The sequence below is a fragment of the Salmo salar genome, chromosome 07 (genome assembly GCF_965601325.2).
Source record: "Salmo salar chromosome 07, fSalSal1, whole genome shotgun sequence".
Classification (NCBI taxonomy): domain Eukaryota; kingdom Metazoa; phylum Chordata; class Actinopteri; order Salmoniformes; family Salmonidae; genus Salmo; species Salmo salar.
In genome coordinates this window covers 41,009,488-41,019,055 of record NC_138297.1, presented here as the reverse complement: position 1 = coordinate 41,019,055, position 9,568 = coordinate 41,009,488, and the positions used below count along the sequence as shown (strand labels likewise).

The following is a 9,568-nucleotide window of genomic DNA, read 5'->3' as shown; positions in this document are numbered from 1 at the left end:
AGAGGACATTTCTCCAAAAAGTACGATCTTTGTCCCCATGTGCAGTTGCAAACCTTAGCCTGGATTTTTTATGGCGGTTTTGGAGCAGTGGCTTCTTCCTTGCTGAGTGTCCTTTCAGGTTATGTCGATATAGGACTCGTTTTACTGCGGATATAGATAACTTTGTACCCGTTTCCTCCAGCATCTTCACAAGGTCCTTTGCTGTTGTTCTGGGATTGATTTGCACTTTTCGCACCAAAGTATGTTCATCTCTAGGAGACAGAACATGTCTCCTTTCTATGCGGTATAATGACTGTGTGCCATGGTGTTTATACTTGCGTACTATTATTTGTACAGATGAACGTGGTACCTTCAAGCGTTTGGAAATTGCTCCCAAGGATGAACTGGAGGTCTACAAAAACATTTCTATGGTCTTGGCTGATTTCTTTTGATTTTCCCATGATGTCAAGCAAAGAGGCACTGAGTTTGAAGGTAGGCCTTGAAATACATCCACAGGTAGACCTCCAATTGACTCAAATGATGTCAATTAGCCTATCAGAAGCTTCGAAAGCCATGACATAATTTTCTGGAATTTTCCAAGCTGTATAAAGGCACAGTCAACTTAGTGTATGTAAACTTCTGACCCACTGGAATTGTGATAGAGTGAATTATAAGTGAAATAATCTGTCTGTAAACAATTGTTGGAAAAATTACTTGTGTCATGCACAAAGTAGATGTCCTAACCGACTTCCAAAACTATAGTTTGTTAACAAGAAATTTGTGGAGTGGTTGAAAATCGAGTTTTAATGACTCCAATCTAAGTCTATGTAAACTTCTGGCTTCAACTGTATATACGAGTCAATAATAACCACACACACACTTTATGTACAGTTTACTATCAACTACACTCATGAAAATGAATGAGCATACAGCTGTATGCATGTTTTCAAGAACTCTCTGGTTTTCCCATCACCATAACGTTGAGTAATCCTGATTTCAATTGAGATGAGTACAAGACTCACTACTCTCCTGAGGGTAGATCAGAGTGAGTGACAGGCAAGTGTTACTCACACTTAAAGTGCTCACACCTAAAGCCAGTTCTATCAAGCTGTCATATTGGTGAGACTCGTTGAGATATACGTATAGTTCGTTTTCTATGGTTGGTTCCATGGAAAATCAAATAGAATATAGAACAATGTCTATTCTACGAGCTCTATTTCTGTGGCTGGCAAGAAGCCCTGAAGCGCTTATTCAGGTGCAGCGGCAGTAAGAGAAGGGTGGAGTCAGAACATAGCGAGACCCAGTGATAGGGCAGCAGCTGTTCTGTGAGAGTGAAGGGAGCGGCGAGGGGTGCACAGCAGCCTTTAACTGTTAACCAATCACAGAGGCTTCAGGCAAATCATGACTAATTAAGCAAGTGATGGTCCCTCAGCATCCAGAGAGCGAGGGAAAGAGATGTACAGAGACGGACAAAGGTGAGGAAGATAAAAAGAGAGACAAATAGAGAGAGAGAGGGAAAGAAAGAGAGAGCGAGACAGAGATTCATTTAGAGAGTGAGAGGAGAGAGTTTGTGAGTTCTAGCACACTCTTTGCGGCCGAGTCTTTGAAAAGGGAGACGATGTGGGCTCAGTCACGTTGCATCATATAAATGTGAAGGCAGGGAACAAGTTTCTGACACATCGGTCATGGACGTTCACTTCAGACAGACGGCTCATCAATAGTAAAACTCTGCACAGTTGCAGCGCAGGAGGAGATGGAGTAGTGTGAGTGTGTGGCGGAGCGAGGGGGAAAACAGCTGTTGACGGACAGTTTTGTGGAGCTGAGAGAAGGAAAGCAGCGGAGCAGACAACATCAGGGCTGACAGGTAGTTTGGACTGGGGACCTCGGAGTGACAGTGATAACAAGATTGATAGACTTTATGGGGTCAAAGGCTTGATGTTGATGTGAGTACCTTTTTTGCCTTTTGTGCTATATTTTTTGTTCTGTGTTTTTGGAATGTTCTACTCTTGTTCGAAAATAAAGTCCTCTAATACCATTAACAAATAGTGTAATTGATATAAACATGAAAAAAAAGTCTTAATAAAAAAGATCTGCATATAATGGTGAAAATGGTTATTGTATAATGGTGATATGATTCCGCATAATTATACATAAAATGGTTGTTATATCCAAATGTTCAACAGTAATAAACAATTCATTTGAGTTTTAAAAATGGAAAAAGCACACTATTGGTATACCAGAAGAAATACAATTTCAAAGATTGTCATATTAAAGAGAATTTATAATGACTATTATTACTTTCTTAATCAAAACAGATCAGGCATGATTAGTATCAAGACAGAGAGAACTGGTGCACTACTTTGTTGTCCTCAATCTAATCATCTTAATGAGGGGGGGTGTCAGATTCTGTCTGTGAGATAAGATCCCCCCAGGGTGGCATGGTGCCCAAAAGGAACTAACCACAGAGCCTTAAAGCCATCGAAAACCCGCAGTTACTCATTTAGTACTGCCCAGACAATTACAGAATCATTCCACGCAGAAACGTAATTCATAGAACAGTTGTGCTCTATTAGTGTGAGTAGTGATAAAGACCAGCATCCCAACTATATCTCAGTATTTCCATTTCTAAGAAACCAAGAGACTCTATCCTACTGAAACACGCGACCATGGCGTGCTCCTACTGCCTCCTGCTACAGCACAGCCACATGTAGGTCATACGCAGTATCATAACCTCTTGTTAATACAGTCCTGGCTCCGTTGCCAGGCTTAATTTGAACCCTCCACCACCCAGGCCACCACCAAACACCACCCAGCCCAGTCTGGTGAGCTCTGGATGGGCTCCAACACAAGGATAAAGAACTTGTGTCAGCCACAACTGGTGAGCACATGTGCAATGGATATGGAGCGATAACATGGGACAGGACAGGTGGTTAGCAAAAACACAGTTAAAGGGCAATGAAAACATAAGAGGCCAGTTCAGTGATTTTTTTTTTTTATATTGATAAACACAAAGTAAGATTTCATTTCTTATCTGTCAGAATGTCACTAGACTATATAGAGCTGTCAATAAAACTAACAGATAGCACACCCTGGAAAACAGCAGTGCTTTTAATGGAAAAGACTACCCAGGTTACGTAAACTACACCTAATCCGACATCAGCACATTTAATGAGCAGAAAACAAAAGGTCAACAACTTTCTTCTTTAGAAAAGCTTTAACTTCTATTAGCTTCCCAAGGCACCACACTGTGCTGCTCTCTTTAACTGTCTCAGGTGTGAAATGACTTCCCTGATCCACCCTTTGGATAACCATGTGTTTATATTCTTTAATCATCCATCACCTGCCACGACGCTGTCCAATTTAAACCTTCATGGAAGGAAGAGTAGAGAAAGTGTTGCATCTCAAATGGCGCCCTATTCCCTGTGTAGTGGACGCCTTTTGACCAGTCCTGCACGTTATAGGGAATAGGGTGCCATTTGGGACGCACTTTAAGAAACGCTCAGATTAATAAATCTATAAATCCATGTGGCAGGCGAGCTACAGATTAGTTTTAGAGCACCGAGCATCCTAATATGCCCGCCCGCCGTCTCGTTTGCTATTGTTTTGATGAACACAATCATTTCAGAATCAATGGGAGGTGCACTGCTAACTTACATGCTATTTCTGGCATCATTGGTATGTATGCAGCCTCCAAGTCAAGATTCGATCAAGCCACGCTCTATACATTCCCAAACAAATATTCCCTGTCAGATACTACCTTACAAACTCTATCTTCCATTCACGACTATTGATAGATGAAACTATAGCCAGATATGTATGTATATATATATATATATATATATATATATATATATATATATATATATATATATATATATATATATATATATATATAGTCATATATAGAACTTATACCTTTCTCCAAGAAGACCTGTTAGATCGGTAGGCTAGCAGTGAAGGATGGAAGATGAGGTACTGGGACACAGACCAGTTGTGGCTGGTTTGGTGGCTCATTGTAATGGTTGGAATTAAATGAATGGAACCGTATTAAACACATATCAAACACACTGTTTCTATGCAATGTGCTTGATACCATTCCATTCATTCCATTGCGGCCATAACTATGAGCTGTCCTCCCCTCACCAGCCTCCACTGAAACAGACCACGCCCTGTATTCAGACTGACTGGCTGATACATGCTGCACATTATGCTATTAGGTTTTATTTGAGCGTTTGCCACCTGTTGCAGACACTTTTACAACATCTGTGGCCCCGCATCATTTGGCATGGACAGAGAAATGACATTTATATATCGTGGAGAAATCATCTCTCAATAAATCTCTCGCAGACCCATGATGATGCAAATGGTTCCTCGCCTCATGCAAAACGTCTGGCAGCTCATTAGCCAAGTAAATTAAATCTGAGGCCCCGGATCAGCATCGTCGTTATGACAAAGGATGTTTCTAGGATACCGATCGGCTCGTCGTCTGTGTGTGGAGACCGGAGAGACACAAGTGTCCAGTTGTTGCCGCTACAGTAGTACTAAAAGACAGCCTAGTACCGGCAGACATCACACCACAGTAGGCTGATGATGTAAATGTTTTGATTTTAGCGGGTTGTTTGGTGAGGGTGACGTGTTTGATAAATGGCAGCAGCAGCACTAGTGGTGGTGTGGACTGTGACGAGTGGTGCTGGACAATGGCCACTCAGTCAGCCACGGCCGACAGAGCACGGCAGGAGCAGCAGCTATGGATGAAAGCAGAGAAATCCCTCGTGGAGCAGAGAGAGAGTGGGAGAGAAGAGAAAGGGGAAGAGAGAGACAGAAAAAGGAATACGAGAGAGACCACAGAGAGAGGGGGTGAGAAAAAAAACAGTGATAGGATCAATGAAAGGAAAGGAAAATATTGATATTGGAGGGAAAGGGTCAGGGGAGGGCGAGAGAGAGAGAGAGAGAGAGAGAGAGAGAGAGAGAGAGAGAGAGAGAGATAGAGGGCAAATAGAGGTCAATACTGGGGGTATGGTACTGGTATGGAGAAGTGCACACACATAGGCAAACACACATCCTACACACTCCATTCCAAGTCCATTCCAACCGCATATGAGCTAATTAGTGTTGACAGGAAGCTAACACATTACGCGTACACACATCTGCAACATAAAACGATTTTCCCACAGAAATATTATTTAAATATGGTGTTGTATTCTTCTTCTTCAAGCTGACAATCACGCTATCCTCCTCTCCCAATAGTCATTATGTAGTCTCCATGTTAGCTCTCGCCTGTGGTCCCGCCTGGCTAATTGACAGTTCAACACACTGTACAAGAGCATGCGAACAGAGGATAACCATTATTTTGACTGACATGTGGGAACAGTGAAAACAGGGAGAAGGGTAGTTATCTTGGCTTGCAGTTGTTATCTTTCTGCACATACTGTTAACCCCCACACGGATGTAGGCACACACACACACACTACACAAAAACACCACACACACACACACACACACACACACACACACACACACACACACACACACACACACACACACACACACACACACACACTCAGACAAGAAAAACACACACACATCGACTACTCACGCACACACATCTGACCCCAGCATGTCTGTTTGTTTTCTAATTCCAACAGCTCCTTGCCCCATCTGCTATTGTTGTCTCTAATGTGCCCCAGCATGCTCTCTGGCTCAGTACTGAAATGCTGTAAAAACATTTGTAAAAGCATTTAAGCAACACAAAAGGAAATGTCACAGGCTGTCTCCTGTTGAAGTATATCTCAGACAGAGCTAAAAACACCTTATTAAGCAGCATCTGCTGTCAAAATTTGGCAGCCAGAAAAAGTTTCAGGCTAGGCTTCGGTAGGAAAACAAATTGACATTCAGCAACATAAGGCGTATATCTATGTTCTGCTGTCTAGGCTGCTTGATTTCTTGCTTATATCTCTCTTCATCGCTTCCACTCTCTTTTTCCTCCTCTCCCGACCCTATCGCCTCCCTCCTTCTGTCTCAGTCCATCCTTATTTCTCTCTTCCTCTCTCTGCCCCCTCTCACTCCCTCTCTCTGTGCTATGGGCAAAGCTGGCGGGTGATTTAATGGTGCTCTGCTGAATGTTTGCCCCCCCCCCCCCCCCCACACACACACACACACACACACAGACACACCTGCCAACTCCCACACACAATTCCCTTCCACTCTCCAACCCACGGGATGTTTCGCTGACCCGCCCAGGGTGTCACGACTTCCGCCAAAGTCGGTCCCTCTCCTTGTTCGGGCGGCGTTTGGAGGTCGACGTCAACGGTCTTCTAGCCATCGCCGATCCACCTTTCATTTTCCATTTGTTTTGTCTTGTCTTCCCACACACCTGGTTTCAATTCCATCATTACATGTTATGTATTTAACCCTCTGTTCCCCCCATGTCCTTGTCCGGAAATGTTTATTGTAGTGCTTGTGCATGTTATGCTGGTGTGTAATGGGTTTTGTTTACCCATTGATTTATTGTTCTGTTAACGTTGGTTTTATTGATTAAACTGCACTGTTGTAAATCACTTTTTGCTCTCCTGCACCTGACTTCTCTGCCGCCAGTACGCACCCCCTACAGAATTCCGGACCAAACTTATGGAGTCAGCAGGAGCACCCCGGGTATAGGGGTGGGGGAGCGCGTCCGGGAGCACGCAGCAATGCTCCGCCATCTTGTCACCGCCATGGACCGCGTTGTCCAGACAATGGACTGCTGGGAGAAACAGGGAGTTCTCCCAGCGCCTCCACCAGCACAACCGGGGTCTCCACTACGCGCCCCTCCTTCTCCTGGACCCAGTGGGATTCGTCTCTCCCTTCCCCAGGAATACGATGGGACGGCTGCGGACTGCCAGGGGTTCCTGTTGCAGCTGGACTTATACCTGGCAACCGTCCACCCGGCTCCTTCGGGCCGTGAGAGGGTGTCTGCCCTCGTCTCGTGCCTCACCGGGAAAGCCCTGGAGTGGGCCAATGCCGTGTGAAGAGAGGGAGATGCGGCGTTGGACTAGTTTGAGGCATTCACCCGCCGCTTCCGGGCAGTCTTCAACCACCCGCCCGAGGGTAGAGCGGCGGGTGAACGCCTCTTCCATCTGAGGCAGGGGACAAGAAGCGCCCAGGAGTTCGCCCTGGAGTTTCGGAACCTGGCTGCCGGCGCGGGATGGGACGACAGGGCCCTGATCAACCATTATCGCTGCAGTCTGTGCGAGGACGTCTGTCGGGAGTTGGCCTGCAGAGACACCACCCTCACGTTCGACCAGCTGGTGGACCTGTCCATCTGGTTGGATAACCTGCTGGCTACCCGCGGATGTTCAGATTGGGGTCTGTTGGTTCCATCCTCCCGCACTCCCTCTCCGATACCCATGGAGCTGGGAGGGGCGGTGCGCAGGGAGACCAGAGGGGGTTCCAGCTCGTGCACCATCTGTGGCCGCACTGCCGGTTGGTGCCGGGTTGGTTCCTCTGGGTATCGAGGAAGCAGGCAGGGCACTCTGGCGTCACCGCAGGTGAGCCGGCACCATTCTCACCCAGAGCCCTCTGTTGCACATATGTTTGTGTATGTCACTTTTCCTGAGTTTTCCCCGCATAAGGCGCTCGTCGATTCAGGCGCGGCTGGGAATTTTATAGATAGATCGTTCGCCCATAGTTTATGGATCCCCATTGTTCCCATGGCTGTGCCCTTCCCCGTTCACGCCTTAGACAGTCGACCATTAGGGTCAGGGTTGATTAGGGAGGCCACCGCTCCTCTGGGCATGGTGACGCAGGGGGGTCACAAGGAGAGAATTAGTCTCTTCCTTATTGGTGCTAGGCCTACCCTGGTTAGCTTGTCATAGCCCCACTGTTCCTTGGCCACAGAGGGCTCTCACGGGGTGGTCGCAAGAGTGCTCGGGGAGGTGTGTAGAGGTTTCCGTTGGGGCTACTACGGTGGAAAGTCCAGACCAGATCTCCACCGTGCGCATTCCCCCCGAATATGCCGATTTGGCTCTCGCCTTCTCCAAAAAGAAGGCGACTCAATTACCACCCCATCGACGGGGCGATTCTGCGATAAATCTCCTGGTAGACGCTGCACTTGCCAGGAGTCCCATGTATCCCCTCTCACAGGCGGAGACAGAGGCTATGGAAACATACAGTGGGGCAAAAAGGTATTTAGTCAGCCACCAATTGTGCAAGTTCTCCCACTTAAAAAGATGAGAGAGGCCTGTAATTTTCATCATAGGTACACTTCAACTATGATAGACAAAATGAGATTTTTTTTCTCCAGAAAATCACATTGTAGGATTTGTAATGAATCTATTTGCAAATTATGGTGGAAAATAAGTATTTGGTCAATAACAAAAGTTGCTCAATACTTTGTTACATACCCTTTGTTGGCAATGACACAGGTCAAATGTTTTCAGTAAGTCTTCACAAGGTTTTCACACACTGTTGCTGGTATTTTGGCCCATTCCTCCATGCAGATCTCCTCTAGAACAGTAATGTTTTGGGGCTGTCGCTGGGCAACACGGACTTTCAACTCCCTCCAAAGATTTTCTATGGGGTTGAGATCCGGAGACTGGCTAGGCCACTCCAGGACCTTGAAATGCTTCTTACGAAGCCACTCCTTCGTTGCCCGGGCGGTGTGTTTGGGATCATTGTCATGCTGAAAGACCCAGCCACATTTCATCTTCAATGCCCTTGCTGATGGAACGAGGTTTTCACTCAAAATCTCACGATACATGGCCCCATTCATTCTTTCCTTTACACGGATCAGTCGTCCTGGTCCCTTTGCAGAAAAACAGCCCCAAAGCATGATGTTTCCACCCCCATGCTTCACAGTAGGCATGGTGTTCTTTGGATGCAACTCAGCATTCTTTGTCCTCCAAACACGACGAGTTGAGTTTTTACCAAAAAGTTATATTTTGGTTTCATCTGACCATATGACATTCTCCCAATCCTCTTCTGGATCATCCAAATGCTCACTAGCAAACTTCAGACGGGCCTGGACATGTACTGGCTTAAGCAGGGGGACACGTCTGGCACTGCAGGATTTGAGTCACTGGCGGCGTAGTGTGTTACTGATGGTAGGCTTTGTTACTTTGGTCCCAGCTCTCTGCAGGTCATTCACTGGGTCCCCCCGTGTGCTTCTAGGATTTTTGCTCACCGTTCTTGTGATCATTTTGACCCCACGGGGTGAGATCTTGCGTGGAGCCCCAGATCGAGGGAGATTATCAGTGGTCTTGTATGTCTTCCATTTCCTAATAATTGCTCCCACAGTTGATTTCTTCAAACCAAGCTGCTTACCTGTTGCAGATTCAGTCTTCCCAGCCTGGTGCAGGTCTACAATTTTGTTTCTGGTGTCCTTTGACAGCTCTTTGGTCTTGGCCATAGTGGAGTTTGGAGTGTGACTGTTTGAGGTTGTGGATAGGTGTCTTTTATACTGATAACAAGTTCAAACAGGTGCCATTAATACAGGTAACGAGTGGAGGACAGAGGAGCCTCTTAAAGAAGAAGTTACAGGTCTGTGAGAGCCATAAATCTTGCTTGTTTGTAGGTGACCAAATACTTATTTTCCACCATAATTTGCAAATAA

General features: G+C 45.9%; 1 protein-coding gene across 1 annotated transcript in view; it reads left to right on the top strand.

The window, feature by feature from the left end:
• The first annotated feature begins 1,431 nt into the window (after positions 1-1,431).
• The window catches only part of LOC106609138 (D(4) dopamine receptor), a 33,856-nt gene continuing 25,719 nt past the window's right edge, over positions 1,432-9,568 (top strand). Inside the window, exon 1 of the mRNA XM_014207615.3 lies at positions 1,432-1,922. The gene's annotated coding sequence lies outside the window, so the exon portion shown is untranslated. The remainder of the gene's footprint in view (positions 1,923-9,568) is intronic.